At 32.7% G+C, this 14096-nt stretch overlaps 1 protein-coding gene and 1 pseudogene across 1 annotated transcript in view; one reads left to right on the top strand and one right to left on the bottom strand.

Annotated features, from left to right (window-relative positions):
• The window catches only part of LOC143539479 (large ribosomal subunit protein eL8y-like), a 243587-nt gene that overhangs the window by 4790 nt on the left and 224701 nt on the right, over positions 1–14096 (bottom strand). The window lies entirely within an intron of this gene.
• Positions 7520–13268, top strand: LOC143539431 (6,7,8-trihydroxycoumarin synthase pseudogene; annotated as a pseudogene).

Below are 14096 nucleotides of genomic sequence, written 5' to 3' on the forward strand. Positions count from 1 at the left end.
ATAAATTATTGTAGGGGCCTATACATTTGTATGTACTATGTAGGTCCCCAATTATAGAGAGATGAGTGGTTTTATGTTGCCGTGGTGCAATAATGCAAATATCAGTTATCGGTTTTCATGGTTTGTGTGTAATGCTAACCTTTGATTTAATATTCCTAGAAAACATCGTTTTCAACTTAGAAATTAAGAACAAGATGGAAAAAAAAAACGTGCGGCTTCCATTTTATTGTATGGCCAACATTCATCCAACCAATAAAATGGTCTCACCTTTTAACATGTTTGTTTTCATCGACTCTATTGGTGAATTAACGTTGAAGGTAGGAGGTGTACAGGAACCTCCTGATTTTCGAAATTATAGTATCTATCTATCTATTCTAATAAAAGCCTATCATTTTTGCCACTTGTCAATACCATAGTCTTCCTCATCTTTTTTTCAACCAATTTTCATATATGGTCCTTATCTTTTAAGTCTTTCAATATATATGACATTAAAGTTATAAGTTTATTCAAACTAAATCCATTACTACATAAAATAAGTATTCTCTATATGGATTGACAAGAGACGATTAGTGATTTTGAAGTGTTAATTAAAGTGTTTAATTATTATGGTTTATATTCAAAATAATAAACATTCGATTCATAATATGTGGAATAAGAACAATCGACTTGGACTAAATCCTGATAACGTCAGCGGCTAAGGCTTAGCCTTTAATACCTAAATATACATATGATTTTAAAACTAAAATTTTTCGGGTTGACCCGAAACCTAGAATTCAGACTTAAGAACCAACCCGAATTACTTCAGTTTAGGTTTGGGTTAGTATTTTATTGGGTTCGAGTTTCTGGGGTCGGGTTAGTTTGGGTTCAGGTACGGGTTTTCTTGGGTTGGGTTTCATGTTACGGGTAAAAGTGACAACCCTACGTTCAACGATTATAAATAAGAATCGCTACCTTCACTTAATGCAACTTTTATATATTCTAATATTCTTCTAACTCAGAATAATCACTATTATTTGAATATGGTTTTAATGTTAGTATGTATTTTTCATTTTTCTGGCAATTACATTCATAAGAAATAAACAAATCATTTTGTTATATTTTAATTTTCGGTTTTCATGTTGCTTGATTATATAATTTTTAATTATAAAGGATAAAGTCAATTAAAAATTTGTCATACATAAAATATTAATGACAACAAATTTATCATGATCAATCAATTTCAAATTGTAAAGATTATAAGGATGATTATATCATCAAATTTCTGGTATATGGTTTTTGGAATAATCATGTTTTTTTTTGGATAAATATGAGCAGATTTTCTCAAATGATATCATATTAATTGATTAAAAGCTATGATACTTTATATGTATGAATATTTTTTTATTAGTATCATGGATATATATTATCAATTATCTAGAGTTGGTATGTACTTGGAGAACCTTTTTTGTCACACGGACAACTATATTTGGCTATAACAAGAGTTATAAGCATGCCTATATGTTACTTTATTAAGAGTTACAAACATACATGAAATAAAGATTTTGATTTTTGATAAACAATGTATACCTGCTAATACAATCACACATGTAGTGTAAAAGGAAATTTTATCTATTTGTAACATATTTGTGTAATCTTAGTTATGTAATTTATATAATTTTAATTTAATTGTAACTGTATTAACAATATATGATCAATTTGTTGACTGTATTTCACTTAATAGTCAAAGTTTAAAATTTTCAATAATTACTCGTGTAATACACGTGCCTCAAACTAGTAATGCTATATATAAAATCAGGAGTCTTATTAAATTGGAGTGCACCCTCTAGCCAAACTAGAAAAGTGGTGGAGTGGCTAAAGCGTTAGTTGTTAACATAGATGTCCCATGTTTGACTCTTGTTTGTAGAAGGTTCTTTGAAATTATATATCCTAAACACCTCAATTAGAGATGAGTGTTTTCGATACCGGTGCCGGTATTTTCCCAATTTTGCACGAAATACCGATGCCGGTAAATATATTAATTTTTCAGGATTAGAATTTTCGGTATCGGATACCAAGCTCATCCCAAACCTCAATTACACATTAACCATTTTCATAAATATTCCATTTTTTTCCCACTATTGCCACCAATTTGCCCAATATTCATACTTATGTACTCAAAAGAAATCCATATCCATTTGATGAATCTAATTTAGGGATGGCAATGAAACCCGAATCCGATGGGAAAACCCGAAACCTGACATAAATGGGACGGGTAATACCGGACCCATTAGGGTTTGGGACGGGTTTGGGATTAGTTTTAAAATTTTTCGCGGGCTTAGGACGGGTTTGGGATTTCTAATACACCTGATTACCCGACCCGATTACCCGATAACATAAACCCATTTACTCGATTATATACCCGATGTACCCGATATAACTTATTATATATTATATATATATATATATATATACTATATTCCATATATATTATTTGTCGAAACTTGTTTATGTCAATTATTTGAGACATTTTATGTTATTGTAACCATATTTGTAATCGATTAGTTATATTTTGTCAAAACCCGGTAGAAACCTAGCGAGTTTTGAGCCAAGTATCCCCACGGGTATTTTATCAAAACCCGATTAGAAACCCGAAACCCGATGGGAAAACCCGAAACCCGACGGGTAATTACCCGATTAAAACCCGACGCGTTTGGGACGGGTTTAGGACGGACTTTTATAACCGGGTAAGGGTTTGGGAATACCTAAACCTGACGCCAAACCCAACCCATTTTCATCCCTAATCTAATTATCTAAAAGTCCCCAAACAAGTTTGCAATGCTTATTCAAAATCAAACCACCGAAAGAAATGCTAAAAAAGGTAACCATAATTTGGATGCTTTATTACTACACTTGAAATTTATAGTTTGATGAAAATCCATAATCTTATAGTCATAACATAATCAAGAATATTGTATTCAATTTTGTCACCCAAGTCGAAAAGATGAACCTTATCCGAACTGAACTATCGAACGACCCGATTTTTTTTGATAACCGATTATATGAAATTGAAGTATCTAAAAATAGTGCATCCTCTCAAAAACAATCCTGGATCCGCCACTGATTGACTCACTCCTAACGTAAGTGTAACTCCGTAAGTTTCCGGCCACCTGAAAAACGTTATTTTGTCGAAAAATTCTTATCGCCAGAAAACTCAACCTGAACAACATCACCACCACCTAAACACCGCCACTTAAACACCACTGTTGATCACCACTACCCGAACACCACCACCACTTTTTGAACACCACCACCGTCAATTTCCACCTGAAAAAGGAGCTTTCCGGCCGAAAACGTTTTTCGGGCGACCATCACTTAGGGTTCCGCCAACCTCAATAATTGGAGTTTTTACTGAAAAAATGAAGCTAAAGGTCTAATCTAAGGTTTCAAAGAGGTTTGGGACAGAAATGCTGAGTTTTTCAGCGACCGAAAACTAACGAAGTTACGCTTTCGTTATTTGTGGATCGTTGAAAGCAAACATGTTAAAATGTGGGGCTGTCACAAACTATTTCGTTTGTTGCAACCGACAACACCTTAAAAGTGTTAATTGAAATTATTTAAAATCAATATATCAAATTTTACAAGGTGCGGTTGAAATTTGTAGGTGTGTAACACTAAAACAAATTATTGTAGAGGCCTATACATTGTATGTACTATGTAGGTCCGCCACTCATAACGAGATGAGTGGTTTTACGTTGCCGGGGTGCAATAATGCGATATCAGTTATTGGTTTTCATTTGTGTAACGTCAACCTTTGATTAAATATTCCTAGAAAACATCATTGTCAAATTAAGAACAAGAGGAAAAAAACAAAACAAAAACGTGCGGCTTTCATTTTATTGTATGGCCAACATTCATCCAAATTCCAATACATTCTTATTATTTTAAGCTAGTTTATTTATTCCATATAACTGAACTTCCATCTCAATTCTCAACTATGGAACCATTTTTTATGTTTCTTCTTTTGTCTCTCACCATTCTATATTTTCTCAACCTTCCTCCTGGACTACCATTCATTGGAAACTTGCACCAAATCAATCCATCAAGCATCCATACTTCCCTATGGAAGCTCTCAAAAACCTATGGCTCAATCATCTCTCTTCGATTTGGTTTCGTCCCAACTATTGTTGTTTCGTCAACAAGTGTAGCGAAAGAAGTCTTGAAAACTCAAGATACTATCTATTGTAGTAGGCCAAGATTGCTTAGCACCCAAAAGTTTTCTTATGGTGGGATAGACGTGGCCTTTTCGCACTATGATGAGAAGTGGAAAGAGATGAGAAAGATTTTTACAACTCATCTATTAAGCCCAAAAAGGATACAGTCTTCTTGTGACACTTGTCAATTTCAGGTTAACTCCGTTAATCCAAACTCCGTCAATTCAAACTTAAGATCACTAGAACTATAACGCACATCTCATTACATTTAAACTAGGGTTTTAAATGACGCTTGACAATCACTACACGTGTAATCTTTCGGGATTGCACCGAAACGCAAACGACTTGACTCAACCATTGGTGAACAAACGACAAACATCAAAACAATAAGTATTTGATAATCATGTGTTAGGTTTATGTATTATTTGACATTTATATGTAGAACATTAACTCAAGATGCAAAAGTCTATTTTATGCTAGAAATTTAATAACTAGAAGGAGGGGCCATTGTGTAACATATTATTATTAAATAATAACAAAAACCCTAACCTCCTCCCCCCCCAAACCCGATCGCCCCCCCCCCTCCCTCTCTTCTTGGCTGCCGTAAACATACACACACATACAAGGATTTTTCAAGCTTTTGGTTAAAGAATTAAGGTGCTAGGAAGGTATTAATAACTCCTCTATGCGTTCTATATGTTTAATTTTGATATTGAATGGGTTAATCCAAAACCCTAATTCATGAAATTGATGATTAAGATGAGTTAGGGTTTGATTATATGCTTGATGATGATTTCTAGTGAATTGATAACTAGTTGTGTTATTGTTGTTTGTTAATCACTTGTTCTTTGATTTAAACTTTCAAGAAAAACCCTAACTATGTGTGTAATGTGAGATTGATATGCATGGTTGGTAAATATTGTGTCTAGAGTGTTATATGCATGGATTATGGTTCATAGATTGTTGTTATGTTGAGTTTTGATGTAAACTGGTACTGGACAAATTGTTAAGTTTATGTTTAGACGACTGTAACTGAATGTTAATGTGGTAATTGGTCGAAATTATTAACACTACAGTGTACTAGGTTGAGTTTAGTTTCTAAAAAGTCCAAGTTTGCAATTTTTGGACGTGTAAAAGTTAACTTTTATTATTTTACAAAACTGAAGTGCAAGTCTGAATTGTGAGGTCTGCTGTTAGGCTGTTTTGTAATTATCATATCTCATAAACTACAAGACCAAATGGGTTAGTTCCACTTCTGGAAGTTAGTATATTGAGTTAAGAATCTAACCCAATTGGTCTTGCATTAATTGAATTTACCATTTAATGGGAATAACAAATACCATTCTGTTGCGCATGATTTTGACTGCTGTGAGTTTACTGTAATGTTTTGGTCTTTGTGAGAAAACTATGTGGAATAAAAATACAATAAAAATAGTTCTGGAAACCTAACTCATGTGTGCTTTTGTGACGATTTTTGGTGAATTAATTGATATGTTATGATCTGTTGAATAGAGTAACCTTTCAAGTAGAAATCTGTCTTGATAAAACTAGCTGCTGAACTATATGAAAATACATGAAACGTGCTTGTTGTTAGATAATTGCTATGTTTTTGACTAAATTGCCTTTGTGGGGAATAATTACTAGTAATGTACAATGTTAGTACTTGATACTTATGTAGTTGTTTACACATGAAACGTGTCACCAATGTGTTTTTGAGTCACACATAATTCACAAACGAAACACGAAACGTATCTCATGCATAGGTATTATGTGCCGAGTCTAGAGACTCAATAATAGTTCCAACACTTAGAAAATCTCATTCTTGTTTTAGAGCGCTAGTGAGGATTTTCCGTGACGCGCATCTCTCGGTTGACGTATTTTGAATTCTTCGCAAACAGTGAGTTTCACTTTCCCCTTTTACTCTTTTAAACACTTTTACTTGGGGGAGATAACATATTCCAAAACGCTTTAGATTTTGTTATTAGTATATATCACTTGTAACGCTAAGTGGCAAACGAACCAACTAAAGTCCTTCATAACATCGAACCGTTTAGTATTTGTATAATAGCGAGTCACTGTTGAGTAGTACTACTGGGTTTGACAAACCCCACCCAATTCTAAACTCGACGGCAGGTCGAGTGGGTGTAATCTTGGCTAACACATTTTCCATGATTGTGGTAGACGTGGTGGCAAGGCAATTGATAAACAGTCAGCTTCGGTGTCGAACACTTAGTAATACTTGTTTTATAGGCTAGCTACCTATCGATATATAATTAACATAACATTATCTGGTAACGCAAACGCAAACACTTAAACGCAAACATTTTATTTATTTATATACGTGAACTCACCAACCCTGTGTTGACACTTTTAGTATGTTATTCTCAGGTAGCCGAGGCGGGCGCGCGGTATAGGAACTTGCATTTCATTGAACTCTATCGTTTTTGCAAACTTGTTTTTAAACTGTTATTAATTGGGTTTTAAGTCGTCCTGCGTGACGCAACACTTGGTTTATGAATTTACGCTTCCGCACTTATTTAAACTTAAATGTTTCGTGGTTTGAAAACTTTACTTATGGTGTTTGATTATAACTAATGATTCCGATCCTGTTAGTTCACACTCTCTGACGGTAAAACTCCGTTAGTGGATTTTGAGGGTGTGACAGATTGGTATCAGAGCCATTGGTTATAGCGAACTAGAATTGCATGCATACTAGACTATAACAGCAACGACCCATTAGTTATGATCTTACGCACTGCATATAAGTATAAAGATATGATATATATTTAGTTACTCATTTTCTTTATCTCTTAACCTCATTCATTCGTACGCGCGTAACCCATACACGACTTATCCTGTAAGGATGTCGACGCCATCGTCATCATCATCCGACCCGATGTCTCACGCCCCTGGAAAGGAACCGCATCTTCCCAACTCACCACCACCCCGAGTAGTCCCGACACTAGCAGCACCCGCACCGAAGAGGTATCGCCCATCTGGAGACGTGTACGAGGACAATGGTCACTGGAGTTGGTACCCCGAGTCTAGTCGAGCGGATCGTTTACTGTGTGCAAGTTCCACCGCTACCTCTCCCAGGTTGTCCTACATCCTTCTAAAAGCTACCACCCCTGACACTCCCGATGGAGAGCGCTTTCGCAGCCCTCGTTTCTTGTTTAGAGCGTGAGGTTGACATTATGCACTCGACTAGAGCAAACGTGAGAGAATTGAAAGAGAATGGAATCGATGTCCGAGAGAGAATTTCCTTCCTCACCGAAGCCATGAAGGAAGTTCAGGATGCTCATGTTCAGCAAATGGAGATAATGAACAAAATGCAAGCAGAGATGATAGATTTGTGTGACCAAATTTTTAGTGCAAGAGCCCTTGCAGCGACAGCTCTAGCCCGCTGCGACACACTAGGGGCGCAGATTGCCCCGGATGCAGAAGAACCTGAGGAAGATACTGTGGAGGATGCACATGAGGAAGATGAGGATGTTATCGATATTTTGTTACGACTTATGAAAGATAAACCTTTTAGCCTAACTCACAAGCACATAAAAGCCATGTTAATGGTAATCCATATCTCCTCTCTTTCGGCTGATTATAAATATGTGTATTATGACATCATTTTAAAATGATTAAAACATCATACGTACCAGAATAATTAAAAAAATATTTTGAACATGACCTGTTATATTTGATTAAAAACAATTTTTTTTAAAATCTAATAATACTTTACAAACTAAAAGTAAAAAGAATAAATACTTCATTTTATGTATAATATTTTTTTTAAAAACAACAATGTACAAAAAAGGTTATTTATATTTAAAGATAAATGATGGTTACCAAAATTAAAAACTTGTGACCACTACCTTTAGGTCATGGGGTATACTCTAATCTATACATAGGTTAAAGTGACATGGCAAGATGGATTAAACCACTCTCCACTTGTATTAAGTGTGTTAAAATGGCTCATAGGTTATGCTTTTAAAGGGTTAAAAAGAACAATATGCATTAATTACTAATTGATTTGTTATATTAATTATGTGTTAAATGGGGGTTAAACCATTTCATTTGGATGACATAGAGTGAAAGAGAAAAAAATGAGTGATGTAGAACTTATGTGGAGTTAAAATGGGTTAGAGTATACCCCATGGCCTTAGCTTGGCCTCAATGGTCAAGCTACAATATGTGTGTGGTAGCTAACTAATGTTGAATTCATGTTGTTGAGCACTTGGGCTCCTCTCATTAATAAAATTTTTAACTCATAGTTTATTCTCATTTTCTAAGTACTTAATTAATTTATATAATATACATACATGCATACATGAACGGCTTCAACGAAAACTACTTTTAACTTACAAAACATGTAAAAATTAATCACTTATTCACTTTTAAACACAATTCATATATATATATAGGGGATAGTTTAAGAGAAAAGTGGTTTTATTGCAAGAAGTGTAAGAAGTAAATTATAACCATTGATTAAGTTTAATCAATGGCCTACATTCAACATGACAATATTGTAATTATATCCTTTATAGTTTTAATAGAAAAGGGTATTTTAGCTATTTTGTTTTATAGAAACCTACTTTAAAACGGTATTATCATAATTAAACCCCAAATTTTTAGTCATCTATCAAACATTTCAATATTATTAAAGTCATCATCCACACAATATAATTTGTATTCATCGATCATTCAGAATTCAGTTGAACAATTAAATATTTTTGATAATTCAACATACGAATTATTTCTGTAATTTGGCTTGGCCCAGGTCGCTCCTCAAATGGGGCTAATTCATCAAATTTTGTATATATATATATATATATATATATTGGGTTATTAGTGATCTAGATTTGATTTTGACTTTTAGTATTTTTCCTAATTTAAAATCCTACACAAAATTTAATTCGGTAATGATTATTAAATACGTTTGAAAATCAAATTGCTCTGTTACATATCAATTTGGGTATGCTCATGTATATAATCTCTTTATGCTCATACAAATAATTTTGTGTATTTATATTAATATGGGTTTTTAATGCATATAATCTGGTTATGATCATACATTTTATATTGTGTGGGCTGTTAAAAATTTGTGTAGGTATGTGTTGATTTAGTTTTTCAAATGTGCAGGTTGTTAAAAATTTGTTTAGGTATGTGTTTATTTGGTTTTTCAAATGTGTAGGTTGTTAAAAGTTTGTGAGAAGGTATATGTTAATTTGGTATTCAAATATATATAAACTGTGTAGGTTGTTAAAAGCTTGTGTGAAGGTATATGTTAAGTTGGTTCTCAAAACGTATCAATTGTGTAGGCTACCAAAAGATTTGTGTATGTATATGTTGGTTGTGTAGGGATCCGCTATTTAACGATTGTGTATGAGTTTAATGGTTGTGTAGGGATACTATTTTTGGAATTTAACGATTGTGTTCAGCACAAAATTGGAATTTAAAAATCATTTTTTTGTTATTCACAAAAATGTAAGGAGGTTAATCATTGAATGGATAAAAGATACTTCGTATAAATCTGAAATCAATAAAAAAATAGGTGTACATGCAATTTATATATATATGAAATATAATAATTAAGAGAATAAATATGTAACTTCTTATGACTTACCATATATAAAAAAAATTCTTCTTATTATTATACCTCTAGAATTAAATAAATCATAAACATAAAGATAAATTGTGATTGGTTAGATTCATTTCTTGCATTTCTTACATTAAAACCATTTCTTTCCTGATCTCAATATATATATATATATATATATATATATATATATATATATTATAGGGTAAGGATCCTAAGAGGACCCTTTTCAAATTGAGAATTTTGAGAACCATTTTTTACCACTAAAAACACCTTTAAAAAAATATTTAAAATCATCATAAAACAAAAAATAATAAAAAATTTTAAAAAGTAAAAAAAAACCAAAATTCTTATATTTCTTCCGGTTTCATTAAAAAAATAAAAAAGAAATAAAATAAAAAAAACGTCGTATTATACACATATGTATAATTTTATATAATCTTTAGTTACGTAATATACACATATGTACAATATATTTTATCTTAAATTATACACATGTGTGCAAAAAAAACATGTAAATGTACATATATATATTTTTAATACATATGTGTATATAATTTAGCTAAACCGAGTTTTTTTATGAAACCGGGATGATAAAATAAAAATTTTAGTTTTTTTACTTTTTTGATTTTTGTGTTTTTTTTTATTTTTAGGTTTTTTGTGGTCCAAAATGATTCTCATAATTCTCAACTTTAAAAAAGTTCTCTCATAATTCTGATCTTATATATATATATACATATATACACACGAGGTAAATATATGTAGATCAAGATATGCATACATGTACTTTTGTGATCTACATGTATTGATTTTTTGTTCAAGATTAAAAACATATAAAAAGAATGAAAAATAAAAAAAAGTAAGCGTTTAAAAGTGGGTTTCATGAGTTTTCAAGTATTTTAGTGGTTTTTTTTTAAATTTTCTCATATATATATTTTATAATTAAAAATTTATATATAAAATAAAGTATTTGACTATTTTATTAAAATATGCGGATCTCAATTTATAACCGTTTTGTAACTTATGTATTAACAATTCTAAACGTGTAATTTTATCTTATTTTGCGACTTATATATTCCAACTACGTAAAGAGAAACTTTTGTTTAGCTCGGTGTGGTTTGTTGATTTTAACCATTTTGGTTCAATCAACAAGCCTTTAATAACTGAGCCATTAAAGTTTCATATTATAAGAATTTCGGTCCAATTGATTAACGAAGTTAAAGTTTTCCGTGAGATGGTTAAGTGTTGTTTTCTTTTTCTCTTCTTTTGCGTGTACTAAAAATAAACATATCACCCACTTTTTTAAGTAATTAGTTTATTTATTTAATTTAAATACTATTTAATTATAATGGATGCGTGAACCCGTTATGTCTTTTTTGTGAGGTGTTTTCATCTACATAGCACCATCGTGACGACCATTTTTTTTCTAACATGAAAGGGTTTAAAAAGGTGGCACTGTCTATCACCCTCTTATGTAATAAAAACATTTTACATCTTTGGCACTTTGCACGACATCATTAAGCAAGTTTCACGTACCAATAGCCAGGGCCGTCTTTGAGGCATAACAGGGTAGTCGACGGTCAGACCCGATTTTTTTTTAAATTATATGTATTTTTATCAAAAACATGTGTATAATCAATGTTTCAACACAATTACATAACCACTAGCTTGGTCAAATGGTAAAGGGGTATGACATCTAACCAAAATGTTGTAGGTTCTAGTTTTATTTGAGACAATTTTAAGCTTATTTTTATACAAAAGTTTTTTACACAACTTAAATCATAATCAAATAAGCACATTTATAATTAAATTGTTTAAACTCACTTAAGACCCAAAAAAAGTTCGCATTTGGCCCAAAAATTATTTCGTCTTTTCGGAGCCGGCCCTGCCAATAGCTCATCCATAATAGATCCAGGATAAGGCGTTTTCCACTATGGCTATAAGACCATGAGTAGTCATAAAGCCCCACCCATGGGTGTTATGCGCCACGTGACGTCCAGTTAGGGTTATGACTTTTTACAAAAAAAACAAGTGTAATCATAAAACCTCCATAACTTTGTTTTGTTTTTACTTCTCATGCCTATTAACTTTGTTTATCAGCGTTATCTACAAAACGCCACCCAAAAACAATTAACCAAAAAGACCCGGGGGGGGGGGGGGGGTGTTCCCAGACTTTATGACCCATAAAGCCCTCATAAAACCCCCACTGGTCTAAAGGTTTCATTTGACCATTTTAATTGAGAACAATTTTTTAATTGGAATTATTGGATAAATAACTAATTAAAATATAAAGTGTTATAGGTGGCCCTCATTGGCTCGCTAAAACAATTAATTAGATGAGGTTTAGTTTTGAATTTTGATGGGCAACACACCACTCCAACGTTGAGGCAATCACGCCTTAGTGGGCAACACCCAACATAGCCTGTTTAATTCTTTTGAAGGCTTAAAACAAAACGAGAATTAGAGACCTTTTTAAATTTTATTATTACAAAGCAAAATATGTAACCATGAATATTTCTATCTTTACAAATAACTTAAATCTCATTTTCATCATTTAATAGGTTTTTTTGGTCTTACTTTGGTTCAAACTGAAGGCATTATTCTAGTGGACGCCTAAAACGCTAGCTTTAGTTTACTCTCCCTAGAGATGACCCTGGCACCAAAGTTCATAAAGTTGGGTAATGTTGCTGGAGCGGTTTAGGAGATGATGTGACAAAGGGCTAAGGCCGTTACACATGCCCTTATGTAGTTAAACCATCACTAATACAGCCTACAATAAATACCTTTTGCATAACTGTAGACTACCTAATTCATAGAATCGAGCATATTGTTAATTCAGTTATTTCATAACTTCCTTGTGGTATTAATTGCAATATGCTTCTTGTTTAGAATGTATTTGCAGCCGGGACAGATACTAGCGCAACATCAGTGGTTTGGTCGATGACAATGTTAATGAAGAACCCTAACACAATGAAGAAAGCACAAGAAGTGAGAAATGTGATTGGAAAGAAGGGTAGAATAGATGAAGATGATCTTCCCAAGCTTACTTATCTGAAGGCAGTGATAAAAGAGACCCTGAGGCTATACCCTCCGACTCCTATTCTAATTCCTAGGGAAACGATGAAAGACACTATTTTACATGGCTACAAAATCAAGCAGAAAACCGCAGTTTATGTGAATATATACGCTACAGGAAGAGATCCCGAGTTTTGGGAGAACCAAGTGGTCTTCTTCCCGGAGCGTTTTCTAGGTAGTGACATTGATTTCAAGGGTAATGATCTTGAGTTGATTCCTTTTGGGGCTGGTCGAAGAATCTGTCCAGGGATGCCGATGGGGGTTGCCATAGTGGAGCTTTTACTTGCTAATCTTCTTTACATTGGTGTATGCCGGATGGCATGAGGAAAGAAGATATAGACTTGGACGTTATGCCTGGCATAATTATGCATAAGAGAAATGAACTTCGCCTTCTAGCTCATGTGTACTAATTATAAATAAATTATATGAATAACTATTGATTGATTAGTACACGGTTTGGAATTAAAGGTGTTAGTTTTACGTTCCACATCTGTTTATTGTGTAGTGTATTATTCTTCTATCTTTTGAATATGAAGTCAAGAAGGTGAAAGTATTTGTCATTTGGATCTCTTGGCCAACAATAACAATTGCCCGTTTTACTTACACTACATTCTCGGGTTTAAAATATAAGGAAAGGAAATGATAAGGTTGGATAGAGAAAGAAAAGAAAAGAAATTATATACTTAAAAGACATTCTCGAGTTTAAATAAAAGAAAAGAAAGTATTAATTACATTTTTGAGTTAGATCGGAAGGAAAAATTAGGAAAAAAATTGTAACTTTACAATTATGTTCTCATAGCAACATGGAAAAGAGAATTGAGATAGGATAAATTAGTAATATTATAAAGTTTTCCTTCACTATCCGGCCATATTTGGCAGGAAAGTTTTAAAGGAAAAAAAAAAATTCTTTCCATACTCTTTCTTTTCTTTTAAAAACGAAACTCAAGAATGAAATTTTTTTTATCTTTTCTTTTCCAAACTCTTAAATAAAAAACTAAAAAATGCAGTGTTACTGCAAGCGATTCATGTTATCTTTCTGTTGTGTTTTCCAATCTCCACTCACCTTTGAATGCTTGTCCTTAATTAAGTTAGAAAGCAAAGATATAGCAAATGCCAATCTGCATCTCATAAAACACAAGTATTGAATGTTTACACATCTGCTGATATATATATAGTCTAAGCATGAACTGTTGCAAGGGATGGTTAATAACTAAGTTACAATAACTATATTAATATAA

Source organism: Bidens hawaiensis, unplaced genomic scaffold (assembly GCF_021521415.1).
Source record: "Bidens hawaiensis isolate Kalapana, Puna unplaced genomic scaffold, B.hawaiensis_p1.1 tig00011896_1, whole genome shotgun sequence".
In the NCBI taxonomy this organism is placed as follows: domain Eukaryota; kingdom Viridiplantae; phylum Streptophyta; class Magnoliopsida; order Asterales; family Asteraceae; genus Bidens; species Bidens hawaiensis.